The sequence below is a fragment of the Peromyscus californicus genome, unplaced genomic scaffold (assembly GCF_007827085.1).
Source record: "Peromyscus californicus insignis strain IS unplaced genomic scaffold, ASM782708v3 Scaffold_4__1_contigs__length_199733344, whole genome shotgun sequence".
Classification (NCBI taxonomy): Eukaryota; Metazoa; Chordata; class Mammalia; order Rodentia; family Cricetidae; genus Peromyscus; species Peromyscus californicus.
In genome coordinates, this window is record NW_026294562.1 from 191222423 (window position 1) to 191239828 (window position 17406).

The 17406-nt window shown below is 38.3% G+C and overlaps 1 long non-coding RNA gene across 1 annotated transcript in view; it reads right to left on the reverse strand.

The window, feature by feature from the left end:
* Window positions 1-2373: 2373 nt before the first annotated feature.
* LOC128125438 (uncharacterized) overlaps window positions 2374-17406 on the reverse strand; it is a 31126-nt gene continuing 16093 nt past the window's right edge. The window contains exons 2-3 of the long non-coding RNA XR_008223160.1: window positions 16544-16634; window positions 2374-2492 (exon numbers count right to left, since the gene is read on the reverse strand). This is a non-coding gene — a long non-coding RNA (uncharacterized LOC128125438). The remainder of the gene's footprint in view (window positions 2493-16543; window positions 16635-17406) is intronic.

Consider the following 17406-nt stretch of genomic DNA (forward strand, 5'->3'; position numbering starts at 1 on the left):
AAATCCTGGGAGTTTGCATGCATGTTCTACACATGAAAACTAGTACATGCTGAAATTTCCGGCGTTATGAAATAGGATGTGTACATAGCTCAGGGGTGTTTAAGAATGACTTCTTAAATTTATTGAGGGGTTTGCCCATTCTTTTCTAATGAAATAAATCATTACTGCAAAAGCTAAAACCAACAAGATGCTAGCCTTTTTTCTGTTGAACTTTAATATTAGTTACTTAAATCTGGGAATGCTTTGCCAGTTTCTTTCCTCATTTTCATCCTTGCACTCCACCTCTTCATTCTGTCCTTATGTGTCTTCTTGCTGTACTACAATTTTCTTTTTCTTTTCTTTTCTCATTTTTGACAGGGTTTCCCTATCCCAATAAACTCACAATCCTCCTGCTTTAGCTTCCCAAGGATTTCTATTATAAGCAAGTATTATCGCATGAAGCCTACAGTACACTTTTTAAGGATTCTTTCCTCCGTGGCCTGTGTGATCAGTCTCAAGTTTGGGCCTGGAAATGTCTCAATTATATCTAAACCTGTGTGCTACTTTAGCTGGGATTATAATTCTGAAATAACCTCTGTATCTCTCACTTCGAAGTGTTGCTTTTCATACCTTCCACTGTTACAGATGAGAAGCCTGATCTCAAGTTGCATTGCCATTTCTTTGTATGGAATGAGGCTGCTCATTTTAGTATTTTGGTTGCTTTTGATGATCTACACCTTCAAGTTGATATCTTTAATCATAGGAAGTGTATCAGTTGCTTCCTACTGAACCTCCTAAATCTTGAGATTAATTCTTTCTCAAAGTCTCCATTTTTACAATGAATCATTAGGCTTGGGATATGGTCATCAGTAAAAATATTGTGCAAACATGTGTAAGGTTGGCTCAATCCACAGAAAATATAATTTAAAGAGTCATTTTCTCTTGAACCTTTGAATTCAAGAGAATTCTTGCAGTTGAACAGTATGTAGGAAGTAACTAGCATGCACAAATCACTGTGGAGAACTTGTTACAATAAATGCTGTTCAGAACACAAAAATTTCTGTCCTCCTAAATTGAGAAAAATGTACCTCATTATTTTGTTCTGTTGTTTTTATTTTTAAAGGATGTCATAAAATTCATTTATTTTATATCAAATGGTGTGCACCAGAGTTACAGTTACCAGTGAATCCTGAGAACAAGTGAATACTGTGGTGGCATGGAGGAATGTTTCTCTTTCAGTGGACATCTATATCATCCCCTTCATGCCTCAGGGAGCATTGGGAAAGAGGTCAGAATGTAAGCACTGGAGAAGGTGTAGACTACAGTATTGTTATATAATACTTCCTCCAAGATATCCATTATGGAGGGAAGGTGTTAAGGCTCATGATTTCCTAGAAGGCAGTAAAACAGTTCATCCTGCAGAGAAATGTCTAAACCTCCAGAAGTAAACTATACAAGGGTTTCAAGAAGTCCATGGGGCAGGCCAAATTCTTCAGGCCAACCCCCACCAGCACATATAAGCAGTGAGGACTTAAGACAGCCACTTGGACCCCATGAGATGCCCAGAAGTTTTCCCAACAAGCAGAGCTGTCCTAAAGAGTGAGATCAGATAAACTACCTAGAAGAGGAAGATATCAGCCAAGCACTGGCAATAGCCTGATTTGTTTTGGGTACCTTTGGGACATCCTTGACTGAATACATATTTCATTTTTATTTATATCTGAGTAATTTTCCATTGTGTGTATCATATTTTCAATTATTCATGTCAGGTGATGGACATATAGGTTGATTACATTTCCTGTGAATATAATGAGTATAATGGCAAGTGCTCATTGGTAATATAGAAAGTCCTTGTTTATGCCCAGGAATGGTTATTGTGCATCAGCTTCCTCAGAGATTAGAGCGATTCATCTTGAACTAAGCTGCTTAAGACAGAGGCTGTTAGAAGACAGAAAAAGTACTGGATGTTGTAGGGGGAAGTGACACATTCTGTCCTGCACATAAGCTCCTTAAGACATGAATTAGAAATGTAAATTATCTTCAGGATGTCCTTGAAACAGACCAGATTCATTAGGCCCCTCCCTCCCAGAGTAAGTAATAAAGGCTGCTCAGACTCATTCTCAGACAAGCCAAAATGCAAAGAAGACTCTGAGACCAGACCTGCTGCCTGGGAGAAAGCAGCAGAAACCAGCCTGTAAGGGGCTGGGGTTGTCTGTCCAAGGCTTAATCTCTGATGCTGTTGAAATACTCTGTTCTCCCTTTGTGCAATATTGACTGATTAGATTCCTGTTTACTTTATACCATTATAGTATACACATTTGTTGACTGTCACATTTTCAGATTCAGGAAAAACTATAGATACTGTACTTCTTAACAAATTTTATTGGCATAAGACAGCTTGTGCAAGATCTCCTGAGCCCATTTTTCTATCTTCTTTATTCTGATCACTGGACCTTCCATCTCAGGAGCCTGTCACTGAAGAATGACTTGCTGGTCCAGGTCAAAGGATCATCCTAGAAGACATAATGAAAAGAAAGGAAAAGTGTTATGAAATATTATTTTTAACTGTGTAAATGTGTGTTACATTTATTTCTGCTGCTTTTGTTAACAATTCAAAGATGTGTTACATTTGTTTGATTAAATAGAATGAATCTGGGGTCAGGAGGCTGAGTCCACAACTACCTGACAGGAAGTGGTAGGGAGGAACTAAGTATAGCCAGTGTTCTTAAAGAGGAGCTGAGCAGAAGGACACCCCTTTTTTGAGAAGACACGAGCAAGGAGAGAAAGTTGGCTACTTGCTATTTAGTCTCTCTGAGTGTGCAGAATTTCACCTCAACCTTTGAATCCTGAGTTCTACAGAAGGATAGAGATTTAGATAAAGTTCTCTTTAGCAGCAGTAATAGAGCCCATGCCTGAGGGAACAGAATTCCTGCCTGGCTGCAGCCTGATGCTGAATCACTGCTGGTAGCTGCAGGGTTGCCATTGCTGGTCGGGACATCAGTTGCTTAAGGTACAGCCACTGTTTTGAATGCAAAACAACAGAAGAGCCAGAGCCAGAGGATGGGAGAGAATACAGTAAAAAAAAAAACAACAACAACAAAAAAAAACTTCTTGCCCTTAACCATGCCACTCAGTTCATCTACTCAAGGCCTCTTAAGATGGAAGCCATCAACATTTCATCATGGCTGAGAGAGGGGCCCCAGAGGTTGAGGGTCTTCCCTAAACATCTGCCAGTGGTCCGTAGCAAATAGTAGAGCAGTTTCTCTACTTACAGTTAAAGAGGGAGAGCCATTAATGAGTTGCCCATGATCCAGGAACAAATTCCCACACATGCTCAGAAAGATAACTGTAGTTAAAATAAAAGGATCCCAGTCAAAGAAAAGGCATGAAAGGAATGGGGCTGATGATTTCACTTCTGCCACCACATTCTGTATTATCTGTAAAGAAACTCTTGAGTCAGGATCAAGTCCAGCATGACCAGGTCAATCACCAGGTGACATCTCTGCCCTGTCTATATCAGGCTCCTTGATGCTGCTCTATAGAGCTCACATCCCACACATTCACCTTTCCAAATACAGATAGGAAATTCTTTCACCTGTTTAGGGCACTTGTTACCACTTCTGCTCAGTAAGCATCTCTGATTTATTTTGTTTTTTGAAGACAGGGTTTCTCTAGGTAGCCCAGCTGTCCTGGAACTTGATTGTAGACCAGACTAGCCTTGACAAGGCTCAGAGACTCACCTGCCTCTACTTCCTGAGTGCTGGGATGCACCACCACCACCCTTTCTACAAGAAACATAATGAAATGAGAGATGCTGAATCACTATGATTGCCACTCAGGATACAAGATACCCATTACTGCAGGTCAGTGAGCAGCACTCATCACTGTTGGCACATACTTTGTACTTTCCAGTGAAGCATCCACAAACCAGTCTTCTGTCTGGAATCTCTGTGCTACAAACTTGGACATGAAAAAAATTCTCACCTAATGTGCACCAAGATTCTCTCCACACTAAAGGTACTCAACAATAACAAATCCTGTAGACATAGCAACAGGAAAAACTCAGAGAAAAAGTGTCAGTGGGAATCCAACTTACTGCAGCCTCCACGCAAGTCAGTGTGCAGCTTGTCCAACAACCAAACAACCAAAAAAGTCAATAAAATCAAACAGTATCACATATGTGGTTTTGTAAGAAATGATTCATTATACTACATTCTTGTAATAATGAATAATTACTCACTGTTCAACATGCATATGAACAGCAAGAGCAAACAGAAAAATATATATGACAAGAGAACACAGACATGTGGCTAGCATTTAACCATGGTAACACAATTGGTGAGGAGGATTCTATTCTCTAAATATTCTGAGCAAACTGTTTCAAGAGAAATGGACAATTTCTTCCAAATGAACAAGGGAATGGTAAAACAATATGAAATTTTTAAAAAGCACAGAGATCACAAACCTTCAGATCATCAAACCAAGATTTCACATCTGTTAAATTACAGCAATGAAAACCACCGAGGAAGGACATGAAGAGACACAAAGGAAGGTATCAACGAGAAGACAATGTTCACAAAGTTTAATATTTGTCAGAGATATTAAGCAATTCTTATCAAAATCATGTTGTCATTATATTAGGAAATGAGAAAATTGACCATAAAAGGAATACAATCGAAAGGAACTACTGAAACCTTAAAAGTTAAGAGGTCAGGAAACAAATGAAGAGGCAAGAAGTTTCCTATTTTTACAGTATTCTAAAATGAAAATAATGGAATTCATATATTATTGATATGAACATGCAAGAGATACATCATAATTCACTCATATACAGTCAAATAAATAGTATTTTCTACTAAAATTAATTCATTTTTTTCCTTTTTTCCGTTATTAAGAAATTTTCTATTTATTTTACATAGCAACCACAGATTCCCCCTCCTCCCTCTTCCTGCCTCACAGGTTTCCCCCACCCAAAACTCCCCCCATTTCCACCTCCTCCAAGGCAAAGTCTCCCATGGGGAGTCAACAGAGCCTGGTACATTCAGTTGAGGCAGGTCCAAGCTCCTCCCCCCGCACCAAGGCTGCGCAAGGTGTCACACCTTAGGCACTAGACTCCATAAAGCCCACTCATGCATGAGGGACAGATCCAGATCCCCCTGCCTGGGGACCCTCTAAACAGTTCAAGCTAAGCAACTGTCTTGGGTATCCAGAGGACTAGTCCAGGCCCATGGGGGCTCCACAACTATTGGTCCACAGTTCATGTATTTCCACTAGTTTGGCTGGCAGTCTCTGTATATATTTCCATCATGATCTCGATGTCCCTTGCTTATAGAATCCCTTCTCTCTCTCATCTATTGGACTCCTGGAGCTCAGTCTGGTGCCCAGCCGTGGATCTCTACATCTGCTTCCATCACTAACTGGATGAAAGCTCTATGATGACAGTTAGGGTATTCACTAATCTGGTTACTAGAGTAGGCCAGTTCAAGTACCCTCTCGACCATTGCTAGTAGTCTAAGGTAGGGTCATCCTTGTGGATTACTGGGAACTTCCTTACCACTCTGTTTCTCCCTATTCCCATGGTGCCTTCATTTATCATGGTATCTCTTTCACTGCTCTTCCACTCTGTCCCTGCTCTAGCTCGAACCTTCCGTTTCCTTATGATCTCATCCCCTATTCCTTGCCTGCCATTATCTTCCCTAATCCACAGTTTGCTCATGTAGATCTCATCTATTTCCCCTTCTCTGAACTATCTATGTGTCCCTCTTAGGGTCCTCCTTGTTAGCTAGCTTCTCTGGAGCTGGGGGGTTGTAGTCTGGTTATCCTTTGCTTTACATCTAGTATCCACTTATGAGTGAGTACATACCATGTTTGTCCTTCTGAGTCTGGGTTACCTCACTCAGGATGATATTTTCTAGTTCCATCCATTTGCCTGCATATTTCATGATATCATTGTTTTTCTCTGCTGAGTAGTACTCCACTGTGTGTGTGTGTGTATATATATATATACATATATATATATATTATATTATATATATATAATATTTTCTTTATCCATTCTTCAGTTGAGGGGCACCTACGTTGTTTCCAGGTTCTGGTTGTTATGAATAATGATGCTATGAACATAGATGAGCATGTATCCTTGTGGTATAATTGAGCATTCCTTGGGTGTATGCCCAAGAGTGGTATAGTTGGGTCTTGAGGAAGATTGAATCCCAATTTTCTGAAAAACTGCCATACTGATTTTCAAAGTGGCTGCACAAGTTTGCACTCCAAAACAGTGGAGGAGTGTTGTCCTTGATCTAAATCCTTTCCAACATAAGCTGTTATCAGTGTTTTTTATCTCAGCCATTCTGTCAGGTATAAGATGGTATCTCAGAGTCATTTAAGTTTGCATTTCCCTGATGACTAAGAATGTTGAGCAATTCCGTAAATGTCTTTCAACCACTTGAGATTCTTCTATTGAGAATTCTCTCTTAAGCTGTGTAGTTAAATTTTTAATTGGATTGTTCATTATTTTGATGTCAAGTTTCTTTAATTCTTTATATATTTTGGAGAGCAGCCATCTGTCAGATGTGGGGTTAGTGAAGATCTTTTTCCATTCTGTAGGCTGTCATTTTGTCTTATTGACCACATCCTTTGCCTTACAGAAACTTCTCAGTTTCAGGAGTTTCCAATTATTAATTGTTGCTCTTAGTGTCTGTGCTACTGTGTTATATTTAGGAAGTGGTCTCCTGTGCCAATGTGTTCAAGACTACTTCATACTTTCACTTCTATCAGGTTCAATGTAACTGGATTTATGTTGAGGTCTTTGGTCATTTTGGACTTGAGTTTTGTGCATGGAGATAAATATGAATCTATTTGCAATTTTCTACATGCTAACTTCCAATTATGCCAGCACCTTTTGTTGAAGATGCTTTCTTTTTCCAATTTTACATTTTTTTGCTTCTTTGTCAAAAATCAGGTATTCATAGGTGTGTGGATTAATTTCAGCATCTTCAATTCGATTCCATTGGTCCAAATGTCAGTTTTTATGCCAATGTAAAGCTGCTTTTATTACTATAGCTCTATAGTAGAGCTTGAGGTCAGGGATGGTAATGCCTTCAGAGATTGTTTTATTGTACAGGATTGTTATAGCTATCCTAGGTTTTTGTTTTTCCAAATGAAGTTGAGTATTGTTCTTTCAAGATCTGTGAAGAATTGTGTTGAGATTTTTATGGGAATTATATTGAATCTGTAGATTGTTTTTGTAAGATTGCCATTTTTACTATGTTAATCCTACATATCCATGAGTATGGGAGATCTTTCCATTTTCTGATATCTTCTTCAATTTTTTTCTTCAGAGACTTAAATTTCTTATCATATAGGTCTTTCACTTGCTTAGTTAGAGTTACCCCAAGGTATTTTACATTATTTGTGGCTATTGTAAAGGGTGATAGTCTCTGATTTCTTTCTCAGCCCATTTATCATTTGTATATAGGAGGGCTACTGATTTTTTTTAGTTAATCTTGTATTCAGCCACATTACTGAAGGTGTTCATCAGCTGTAGGAGTTCCCTGGTAGAATTTTGGGGTTTACTCATGTATACTATCATAACGTCTTCAAGTAGCGAAAGTTTGACTTCTTCCTTTCCTTTTTGTAACTCCTTCATCTCCTTTTGTTGTCTTAATTGCTCTAGCTTGGACTTCAAGCAGTATATCGAATAGAGATGGGGAGAGTGGACAGTCTTGTATTGTTCCTGATTTTAGTGGAATCACTTTGAGTTTATCTCCACTTAATTTGATGTTGAATGTTGGCTTACTGTAAATTGCCTTTATTATGTTTAAGTATGTTTCTTTTATTCCTGATCTTTCCAAGACCTTTATCATGAAGGAGTGATGGATTTTGTCAAAGGCTTTTTCAGCATCTAATGAGATGATCATGGAGTTTTTTTCTCTTTCAGTGTGTTTATATGGTGTATTACTTTGACAGATTTTCCTATGTTGTATCATCTTTGCATCTCTTGAAGCTTCTTGGTCATGGTAGATAGATTCTTTGATGTGTTCCTGGATTCAGTTAGCCAGTATTTTCTTGAGTATTTTTGCATCAATGTTCATGGGGGATATTGGTCTGTAATTCTCTTTCTTTGTTACATCTTTGTGTGGTTTGGGTATCAGGGCAACTGTAGCCTCATAAAAAGAGTTTGGTAATGATGCTTCTGTTTCTATTATGTGGAACCATTTCAGGAGTATTGGTATTAGCTCTTCTTGGAAAATCTGGTAGAATTCTGCATTGAAACCATCTCATCCTGGGTTTTTTGTTTTTGTTTGTTTTTTTTTTTTTCGGTTGGGAGACTTTTAATGACTTTCTATTTCCTTAGGGGTTATAGGTCTATTAAAGTTGTATACTGGTTTTGATTTAATTTTGGTACATGGTACCTATCCAGAAAACCGTCCATTTCTTATACATTTTCCAATTTTGTGGAGTATAAGTTTTTGAAGTATGATCTGATAATTCTCTGGATTTCCTTGTTGTCTGTTGTTATGTCCCCCTTTTAATTTATGATTTTGTTAATTTGGATGTTCTCCCTCTGCCTTTTGGTTAGTTTGGATAAGGGCTTGTCTATCTTGTTGATTTTCTCAAAGAACCAACTCTTTCTTTCATTGATTCTTTGTATTGATCTCTGTTTCTATTTTATTGATTTCAGCAGTCAATTTGATTATTTCTTGGCATATAATCTTCCTGGGTGAGTGTGCTTCTTTTTGTTCTAGAGCTTTTAGGTGTGTGTTAAGTTGTCAGTGTGAGATTTCTTTATATGAGCATTTAGTGCTATGAATTTCCTTTTAGCACTGCTTTCATAGTGTTCCATAAGTTTGGGTATGTTGTGCATTCATTTTCATTGAATTCTAGGAGTCTTTAATTTCTTTCTTTATTTCTTCCTTGACCAATTGGTGATTCATTTGTGCATTATTCAGTTTCCATGAGATTGTAAGCTTTCTATAACTTGTGTTGTTGTTGAAATCTAACTTTAAGCCATGGTGGTCCAATAAAATATAGGAGGTTATTTCAATTTTTTGTATCTGTTGAGATTTGCTTTGTGACCAAGTATGTAGTCAGTTTTAGAGAAGGTTCCATATGGTACTGAGAAGGTATATTCTTTTGTATTAAAGTGAATGTTCTGTAGATACCTATTAAGTCCACTTGAGTCATAACATCTGTTACATCCCTTATTTCTCTGTTAAGTTTCTGTCTGGAAGATCTGTCCATTGGTGAGAGTGGGATGTTGAAATCTCCCACTACGAGTGTGTGGGGTTTGATGTGTGACTTAAGCTTTAGTGATTTTTTTTTATATAAGCGCATGCCCTTGTATTTGGGGCATAAATGTTCAGAATTGAGATTTCATCTTGATGCATCTTTCCTGTGATGAATATGTAATGTCCTTCCTGATCTCTTTCTATTGATTTTAGTTTGAAGTCTATTTTGTTAGATATTAAGATAGCTACAGCAGCTTGCTTCTTAAGTCCATTTCATTGGAAAGTCTTTTCCCAACCTTTTACTCTGAAGTAGGTCTGTCTTTGAATTTAAGGTGTGTTTCTTGCACGCAGCAGAAGGATGGATCCTGTTTTCATATCCATTCTGCTAGCCTGTGTCTTTTTATAGGTGAATTGAGTCCATTGGTATTAAGGGATATTAATGACCAGTGATTGTTAATTCCTGTTTTCTTTTGCTGGTAGTGTGTGTGTGTTTTCCTTCTTTGGGATTTGCTGCTGTGGGGTTATCTATTGCCTGTTTTTATGGGTGCATCTAAATTCCTTAGGTTAGATTTTTTTTCTTCTAGTGCTTTCTGTAGGGGAACACTACTCCATTGTTGGTGGAAATGCAAACTGGTACAGCCACTTTGGAAATCAGTATGGCGGTTTCTCAGAAAACTGGAAATCAATCTTCCTCAAGACCCAAATGTACCACTCTTGGGCATATACCCAAGGAATGCTCAATCATACCACAAGGACACATCATAACAGCATTATTCATAATAGCCAGAACCTGGAAACAACCTAGATGCCCCACAACTGAAGAATGGATTTTAAAAATGTGGTTCATATACACAATGGAATACTACTCAGCAGAGAAAAACAATTACATCATGAAATTGCAAGCAGGTGGATGGAACTAGAAAATATCATCCTGAGTGAGGTAACCCAGACTCAGAAGGACAAACATGGCATGTACTCACGCATATGTGGAAACTGGATATAAAGCAAAAGATAATCAGGCAACAACCCACAACTCCAGAGAAGCTAACAGAAAAGACCCAGTGAGGGATTCATAGACCACCCTGGGATGGGGAAATAGAGGAGCCCTCCATGAGTAAACTGGGGATGAGGTGAAGGTAATGGAGGGTAGGGGATAGGGGATGAGAGCATTAGAGAATGGGATGGTTGAGCTGGAACAGGGAGGGATGGGGAAAGCAATGAAAGAGATACCATGATAGAGAGAGAGATCTTGTAGATAGAAAGAAACCAGGTGGTAGGGAAGTTGCCAGGAATCCCCAAGGATGATCCCAGCCTGGACTACTAGCAATAGTAGAGAGGGTGCCTGAACTGAACTGGCTTGCCCCAGAGATCAGACCAGTGAATACCCTAATTGTCATCACAGAGCTTTTCTCCAATGACTGATGGAGATAGATACAGAGATCCACAGCCAATCACCAGGCAGAGCTCCAAGAGTCCAGTCAAAGAGAGAAAAGAGGATTTTTTTGAGCAAGTGTATCAGGATCGTGATGGAAAAGCATGCAATGATGACCAAACCAAACTAGAGGGAACTCATGAAAGTTGGATCAATGGCTGTGGAGCCTACATGGGACTGGACTAGGCCCTCTGCATGGCAAGATAGTTGTATAGCTTGATCTGCTTGGGGTGTCCCCTGGCAGTAGGATCAAAATCCATCCCTGGTGCATGAGTGGGCTTTTTGGAGCCCACTACCTATGACAGGACACCTCATGCAGGCTTGAGGCAGGGGGAAGAGCTTGTACTTGCCTCTACTGGATGTACCTCCCCATGGGAGGCCTTGCTTTCTTGTGGGTGGGATGGGGGGGTGAAAGGGGAAGGCTTGGGGGGCGGGATGAGGGAAGAGTGGGATCTTTGATTGGTGTGTAAAATGAATGAAAAAATTTTCTTAATAAACAAAGGGAAAAATACAATGAGAGTTGACATGAAGACAGACAACAGGGGATATCAGTGGAAAGACAATGTAGATGGAGTTTAATATTCTGCACAGATATTAAGCACTTCTTATCAAAATCCTGATGGCACTATTTTAGGAAGTGGCGATATTAACCCTGAATGATAGAAAACATGAAGGAACTACAAAATGCTCCAAAATTCTAAGAGCAGAAAAAACCAAGTGGCACTGTTTGATCTAACTAAACATTATATTAAAATTATAATAATGAAAACATTAAATATTGGCATGAAAACATGATCAGTGATATGAATGGGAGAGGAACAACATCACTCACATGCAAAGTCAGATAAAATTATATTTGCCTCTGAGTATTAATTCTAACACAGAGTTCCTAATATATACATTAGTAAAATTCTGATATTATTCTCACTGGAATTCGCTAAAAATATTTTAAATGAAATAGAATGTGGCAAAATCAATTCCATGTCTTGTTTCTACTGCCACTTTGAGCCTTTGCCCATCCCTTCACCCCTCCTTAATCCCTCTGACATTCTAGGATCCTTTGCTACTGTCTCCTCTCTCTTCACTGTCCAAAATTCATTGTTATGATTCACAGGTGAGCAGGACTGACTGACTGTCTATGAGAGACTGCATAGGAGAAAAAGATTATTCAGAAAGCACCTAAAATTTTTCACAGACTGCAAACGAAAGATGCTATCACCTGCCAAAAGGGTAAACATGAAGGAGTGAGAAAACATTACACACACCAAAAAAAAAAGTCTTTTTCTCTAAGAATTTCATTTTCCTCTGTGAGATGTGAGACTCATTCATACACAGCTCACACATGTGCACAGTAATTTTCCCAGGAACCCTGAGAAGCAAGGGAGACTGCAAGAAAACTATTCTCACCCTGAGAATCCAGACTGCTGCACTTCTCCAACAGGAGATCTATGCAAAAATCCCTGTGAGCAGGGTCTGGGCATTCCCACTCCACCTGCAAGAAGTCCACAGTCACAGCACTGAATGTCAGCCCTGAAATGAAAAACAAAAAGAAATACTCTGGCCACTTTCCCATAGGCAAAGTGCTTTTCTTAAACCGAGGAGACATTTTTCTGGTGTAGGTGAGTGATCATAATTATTCAAAAATTGCTTTCTAGTATTATTTTAATCTATAGTGAGTTTTCTAATTATGAAATAGTGTTGCCTGATCAGACTCTCACAGCATGCATTCTGCACTGGCCTGGACCTAAGGTGTAACATAAGAACTCAGCATGTGATGACACATTGCTGAATGCTGTATTTACATACTAGACTACACACATTTCAGGTGGAAAAATTAATGGGTAGTAAAAAGTTTGCCTACTAAATGCTGATATTTATGGTCATAACTGGAGCACTTGATAAATTATATTTTTGATTCAATAAAATATTCAGTGTTTCTTCGTGTGATTTTTATCTACAAAGCTTTCTGGGGATGCCTAGTCCCCAAGGGCAAAGGTCACACAAGCGGTAAAACAGGGGCATTAAAAAGCATGGATGAATTTAAATTCCGGGACCTTTGGAATTACCACAATAGCAACAGGAACCCTGTTTGCAAACAATGGATAATGCAAATTCTCTACCAGATTATTTTGTGAATAGTTTTATGACTGAATATTCTGGTAACCACAACCATAAAATGAACGTTTTTTTTTAAAAAAAAAAAAAAGTAAGACTCAATACATAGGATCTCAAACTTACTGGAAATGGAAAGATATCCACAAGAGAATTTGAAAAGTTGAGTCTTACAAATAGCCTCGGGGACCTAGTTCCCTTCCAGTCTGTTTCCCAGCCCCACAGCTCCTCTGACCTGGGAGATTCCAGGGCCACTGCACTGCTGACTGGTGACTTTCCCAGGCCGCCCCACAATAACTGTACTGTGGCTCCAGGAAGTTTTCAGGTCCCCAAATACCCTGCCGGGTCGTCCTCATCAAGTTCTGGACCATGCGTCTCCTAAAGTGCAACACGAAATGGTGGAATTTCCTGTCCCTTCAGCCTGGTTCCTTGGAGCCTCTCCTCGTGGCCCTGTCCAATACACCCGGCCTAGGATGTTTCCTCTAAAACTGCCTACCAAAAGTTCTTTTCCTTTTTTACTTTTCTAAGTCCACCCCCTATCCAAAAGCCAGTGACGGTGAAGGTCACAAGCCTTAAGAGGGAATCTACTACTGACATTTTGCTACATGTACAAATATTCAAAAATATTTACTGGTTCTGTTCACATCATAGTCTGGTGTTGCTTTCAGCCTGGGTTTAAAAAACTGTTTTCAATGGACCACAGTTACTACAGAGATTCGCAGTTCATCAAATACTGAGAACAACTGACCACTTACTGCACAGGCTAATATGGGAATTCCATCTTCTCACATCTAAATTGCAGAGAATATTACAGAAGAGGAGGTAAAAGATTTTAGGAGCTGGAGGATGGGGAGGTGACATGTGAAAAATTCTCCTGCCATATGACATGCCAGTTGGAATTATAGACACATCACGGTCTGGCTATCTGGCCCAAACCTGCCCAAATCATACATAAAATATGAGTAGGACAATTGGGAAGAAAACATGTCTACCTCTGGATGGGACATAGGATGACAAGGGGGTAATAATGAGTGAATAAACCTATGAAATCATTAAATATCAATATTTATTAATTATAAAAATTGAACAAAATTTATACAAATAGAAAAAAAGTGGAGATATAAATGTCTATTTGGAGATAGAAATTTTGTTTTTATCATCTATATAACCAACTGATTAGACAATTTATACTGTCTGTTATTGCTTCTATTTATTTAATTAAAACTGAACAGTAAACAACAAAAACAAAGTCAAAAAAACACAAGAAAAAGCTAACTAAGTACAAGAGAGACATGTAAATACAAACTTGAATTCACTGAAGGAATGGAGGATGACACTGAAAGATGGGGAAATGTGCATGCACATGGAACACAAACCATTATTGTGAAAATAAGAGTGTTAAAGGATTTATACGATTAACTCAAAACCCACGACAATGCACCGGTACAGTAAAGAGTCTCCTACAAATTTACATGGAAGCACAAGGACCCTAAGAGTGCAGAGCAACCCCAGACACAGAGCAAAGCTTGAGTCATCCCAGCTGTGATTTCAGAAGACACTGCAGACCCACGGGAACAACAGCACCATGGCAGCGGCAGAAGAGCAGACACCTAAAGCAGTAAGAGCAGCAGATCCAGAACCAATCCAACCTGCTGTGACGAAACGAATTTCTCCAAAACGCCAAAAACTTATGTTATGGAATGGGCAACCTCATCAACCAGTGTTGTAGGAAAAAGTAAATACCAACATATAAAACTAGGTCCAAAGGAATGAATTGGAGAAACCGGACTGCATGCAAATGAAAAATTGAATAGAAATGGTAATACGTGAAAGTGTGAAGAAACAGCCTACAGAATGAATAATTTTATTAGCAAACTTCCATAGGACAATACATAAATACCCATACTTTACCAAGAAGTTAAAATGGGAAAAAAAACACAAAGCAAATAAATGATAATGCAATCAATAAATAAGCCCAAAAAAATCATGCTCAAAAGAGTTGAAGCAGTCAAAATACATTTTACATTCTCCACACTTTTTGTCAGGGAGAAAATGCTCATCTAATATACACTGAGATCTTTTCTCTGTCCAATCAGTGTCTACACTCAAGGCTCTAAACAACAGCAAACACTAGAGACAATGCAGGAGGAAGAATACAGAGACACAGTGTCAGTGGGAATCCAACTTTCTGCAGCCACTGGGCAAGTTAGTGTGCAGCTTCTTGAACAACCAAACAAGCAAAGAGAAAACCTAAAGAAGATGATACTCAAGGTTATAAAGGAATGAAATATACTGCAAATATAAACAGTATAAGAAGGAACTCAGAAAGAGGAAAAGAAACATAATAGAGAAAAATTAACAAAATAGTATGCTTACATTTTCCTTCAGTAAATTCTTGAAGTGTATATGGGTAATATTCCCCAAACTAAACATGAAAATAGGATACAGATTCAAAAGAAAAAGAGAAAACATCCTTAAACCAAATTATATATTTTCTATAAAAGTATTTACTTCAAATGTAAGGATACAAAGTGCTAAGAAGGGATGATTTTTTAAAAAGATTTTCTGTGAAGAGGGTAGATCATAATTATGGTAGGTAAGAGGAAAAGCCAAATCTATCAATATACAAAGCAAAGACTATTAGCAAATGATCGAACACCCATTTCCAGAAAGTTATGTGCTCAACATGAATTCACCTCATAAAACAGTTTCCAAATACATGAAGCAATCAATGACAGAATGGTAGGAAGCAAAGAGACAACAATGCAGGAAGCTTCAATGTCCACCATTGAGAAAGAGGACCATGGAGAGCACTGAAAACCATTAATGCCTAGCAGCACTCCAGGGAATCATTTACACAACAGCAGAAAACTCCCAGTCTTCTCAAAGTTCAATCAGCATGCTCCAGTGTGGCTATGTCTTAAAATAGAACAAGTCTTCAAACCTAGTAACAATCAATGTTTACTTTGAATGCTGACATCAACAGTAAATAGAAAAGAGAAGAATACAAAAAGACATGTGAATACTGACTCATTGATAACATGTTCTCATTAAAACATGTGAAGAAATATAAAAGGATGTTTGTGTTCTGTAAAGATTCTAAGTAATTTGTAGGAAGATCTTACAGACATTTTTAATATAAAAGGAGAAAATATTCCTAAAATTTATAAAATTGTGAAAAACCACAAAGACTTCAAAAGTTCTGAGAGAAGGATCAAACCTAGAGGTAATTCCAAAATACATAAAAATTGTAGCAACACAAACTGTGGTGTGTTGAAGACAGACATATCAAAGGGAAAACAGTGTAGATGGAGTTTAAGAGTCAGCAGAAATAGAAATACATCTTATCAAAATCCCATTGGCATCGTTTTAGGAAATAGAGAAATTAAGCCTATAAGACACAGAACCTGAAGAAACTACAAGATCTTCCAAAAACTATGTGCAGGACAACCAAGAGGCTTCAATGATTCTAACTAAATACCAAATTAAAATTATAGTAGTGAAACCACTTAATATTGGTATAAAAAAACACAACCAGCAACATGAATGCAAGAGGGACATCACTCACATGCAAAAACAAATAACATTATATTTGTCTCTGAGCATTAATTCTTATGTACAGAGTCTTCAAACACCTACAATAGGACAATCCTGAGATTATTCTCTGTAGATTTCTCTAGAATCATTTCTAATGAAATAGAATGTGGGAAAACCAACTTCATGTCTTCTTTCTACTGTCACTTGAACCCTTCCCCATGTCTTCACCCCTTCCTTAGACCCTCTAACATACCGGGATCCTTTGCTACTGTCTCCTCTCTCTTCTGCATCCAGGGCTCTTTGTTCTGATTCACAAGTGAGCAGGACTGACTGACCTTGTGAGGCTGCATAGGAGAAAGAGATTCTTCAGAAAGCACCTGGAACTTTGCAAGGAGCAAAAACAAAAGATACTAACATCTGCCAAAAAGATAAACATGAAGAAGAGAGAAAATATCAAGAAAAATGTCTTTCCCTGAGGATTTCCCTTTATTCCCTGAGATGTGAGACTCACTCACACTCAGCTCACACACATGCACAGTAGTTTTCCCAGGAACCCTGAGCCAGAGCAAGGGAGACTTCAAGAAAACTATTCTCACCCTGAGAATCCAGACTACTGTAGATCTCCAACAGGAGATCTATGCAAAGAACCCTGGGAGGAGGTCAAAATGGGCTCTGGAGACTGTTAATTTTTATCAGAACATATTTTATTTGATGCAGTAGCAGAATTTTTCCCATGAGCCTGTAGGTATCTGTAAGATAGCTGGAATGAATTTACATCATAGCAAAAGGGGTTGAAAATCCATAGAAATGTAAGGAGTCTTAAGAACTATTTGTAGTCAATGTTGTATCACTTTATCAAAGCTGCATTAATCAATATTAAAATTTTGAACCTCTGGAGTTATATCTGAAAACTGTCTGTCTTGTACCATGAAGTCTGTGAATGAGGTAGAGCTGTCTATAATTTTAGTAGAAAACTTATTAATGAACTGTCAGTAATCTTGAGGTTGGGGCTGTCAAACTGATAAACCCTAGTCATCAAACATCATCAGATCTGAGAAGGATAAATGTAAGAAGCTTTCCAGCTACCTAGGCAGCAATTCCAAGTCTCTCTGTGGT